General features: G+C 36.5%; 1 protein-coding gene across 1 annotated transcript in view; it reads right to left on the bottom strand.

The window, feature by feature from the left end:
- Window positions 1-3,049, bottom strand: part of HSD17B4 (hydroxysteroid 17-beta dehydrogenase 4) — a 61,469-nt gene that overhangs the window by 30,377 nt on the left and 28,043 nt on the right. The window lies entirely within an intron of this gene.

The following is a 3,049-nucleotide window of genomic DNA, read 5'->3' as shown; positions in this document are numbered from 1 at the left end:
AAACTTCTTTATATTCTTTCAAGTTTGGTGCCTGCTTTGTGTTTCTCCTAAATCTTATCTCACAGAAGACAAACAGTAATGAGTATTTTGGACCAAACCACTACACGAAATTGGTGTTTCCACCCGGTTACAAACCCAACCCGCTACACATGGTTTTCCAAATTAAAAATGATTGGATATAAATAAGGTCCTTCAACAGACTAGTATTAGGCTCAGTTTCATCAGCTCTAAAGAAGAATTTAAAAATTCTTGAAAGAAAGAATGGCCAAACTGCCTGATGCTGGAAGACTCAGAACAGAAGTACTGTGTGCTTGAGATACCCAAATCGCATAGAAAAGTTGCTGTGGCAGAAATCCCCACATGATAGCTCACATGACGCTGCATTGCAGAGTCTTAAAGGGGTCACAGTTGCATGTACACAGCTGGTTCAAAAGCATTACAGGCTGAGACACCATGTTTTTCAAAGCCTGCTTAAATGGTCCTCTTTACTTTTTTGTCATGTCTATTCCTCTGTATCGATATAAGTAACAAGCACACAGAGTCAGAATTCAATGCGGGAGAATGCTTCAGTGAAATATATGATACGGTTGCAAGCAAAGAGAATTTTTCTACCAGCAAATATTTTGTAAAATTACTAGATGTTCTATTGAGATGAGCTGACATTAACAAAAACTTGGAAGTCCTGCAAATTCCACATACTACAGCTTTAGTTTTGCCATATAGCAAACAAAATAAGTAGCTTTCAGAAAAAGGTGAGAGAAAACAGAGAACAGTAAAACTGAAATGACTTTGCGAAAAATTTCGTTCTATGCGCTACTGTTATGCTGTTTATTCGTTGTCACTACATTCTGAATATTATTTCTGACATTTGAAAAAAGAGAACAATTTTTTGGAAGGAAACATGTAGAATATCAGAACGCTGTGAGTTTTTCCATGAGCAAACAAACACAAAAACCCTCTAACAAACCACAGAAAAGTCCACAACAAATTCAAGAGACCTTATTTGTTTTCTTCCTCAAAAGTGACTTGCATTACTTAAGGTATTATCCATTTTAATAACCACTGCAGCTTACCTTATGTGTCATCAGAAAATGAGTTCCCAAGAAATCACTACATTTAGGAAGAGATTGAAAGCTATATGTAGACAAAATTCTCCAGAGACACAGGTCATTCCCTGCCAGTTATTTTTCATTGCTTTAGTAACCATTCAGCAAAATCAGTTTGATTGATTAATTTAAGCCCCCAGTTTGAAAACCGTCAGGACGAAAGCCCTGTATCTACATTAAACATTCCCTATAGGGTTGAAATTGAATGATTCATTCCTTGCTAATGGCTAATAGTCAAACACCCTCTAGACGTCTTGATCTTCTGTCAGAAGGTCTATTTTATTCAAAAGATTTATGGCAGTGTGTCTAGTAAAGCAAAGCTCAGGTTATAGAAAGAGAACAAGACACAAAAATGTCACCACACATGCACATCTCTACAGGGCAAGATGGAAAAATTGTCATCTAGTTCTTTGCAGAAAAACTCATGAATACAGAAGAAATATTTTATGTCCTTCTTCAGCAAGATGCAATTTTAAGCCTTAAAGGCTTTTAGAAGATCAGATACTTCTAAATTTTTCTTAATCACTTTCACCTTTAAGCAGCTTACATCATAGTACTGCAACTCATTCCTAAGCACTGGCTGGAGTTTAAAGAACTTCCCAGAAATGGGTGCAGATCTAAGAGGGATAAACATATATCATACCTCCTGCTATGATGCCACTAACCAAAAGGATTACTTTGTTCTCTCAATGGTCACATAGCACAAAGATTTTTCTAGGAACTGTAGGTGGCTGTACCCTCTCTTCCACTGAACACACAGTGATGGGCAAAACCAGTTATTTAGCACTCCGTTCCCAGTATCCTCTTCACTAAGCAGCGCTTCATCTGGTCTGACCTTCCTCTTGGAAAAAAAGCACTGCAGTAGTTAGGAATGAATAAACTTTCAAAGTAATGAGTCATTATCTCCAGTGAAAAACAGGTGTGTAAATATTTCTAAAATATGCATGGAAGTCTATTTATCAGATGGTTTACTACATGATCATGATATGAAAAGTTAAGGGGGAAAATGCTAATTATGAAGAGCAGTTTAGCCACATATTCATGGTATGAGAAAAAAACTGAATGTCACTATTATCACTGGACATTTGTACCGTTTAAGTTAAGTCAAATGCTATTTGCAAACTGACTCTTCCAGTCTCTTATACTCTGTATCAACAGTTGAATGCCAACAGTCATTTCTGCCAACACACTTTTCATGTAAACACTAAGACATTCAGAAACTTTGAAGTAATTTGTGTGCCAGCTTCCATTTTTTTAAAGAAGATTTTGGGCAGTTATGTGTCATTCCAGGGACACACAAATGTAAAGTCTTGGTAAGTGTAAAGCATTTTCCCAAGCTGTCATTCACATGAAAGTCTGTATCTGCCCATAAAGTTCCCGAGTGCTACACATTCCCCCCTCCTGTATACCTGTCCTGTCATCATCACTGAAACACAGATGCTACTGAATAATTTGGTACATAAGCTTTCTTGTGATTATCAAAGTCCACTGGCTCTATCTCCTCTAACTGGAGAATAAATCTCTTTATATATCTACCTGTCAGAGAAGATCTTAAAAAAAAAAAAAAACAAATGAAGTGGCTACTCTCTGCTACTTTTATTTCCAAGAATCAATTTTGCAGTAGCAAAGTTTCCCAAGTTCCGTGTTACAGTGTCATTACTATATTTTATCTCATGAACTTTCAGCATTTTATGCACAACAACAATTCTGGACATAAGGGTTTAAGGCTCAGAAACTAAAATTACCATATGAACAAGGCAATCACAAATATCTTGTAAAAATTCATGGACCTGAAATCAATTCCAATATAATCATGCAGTGAAGAATCTTTCTAACATTCAAAATAAAAACTTCTAAATACTGGACCTTTAGAGATGCTGTAGCTCATCTAAAAAAGGGTCAGCTGCTGTAGAGCAACCTTCCACTACATTTAGCCACCTCCC

This window comes from Corvus brachyrhynchos, unplaced genomic scaffold (assembly GCF_000691975.1).
Source record: "Corvus brachyrhynchos isolate BGI_N302 unplaced genomic scaffold, ASM69197v1 scaffold90, whole genome shotgun sequence".
Taxonomy (NCBI): Eukaryota; Metazoa; Chordata; class Aves; order Passeriformes; family Corvidae; genus Corvus; species Corvus brachyrhynchos.
Note: the sequence above shows the minus strand (reverse complement) of the source record. Positions and strands in the feature narration are given on the sequence as shown.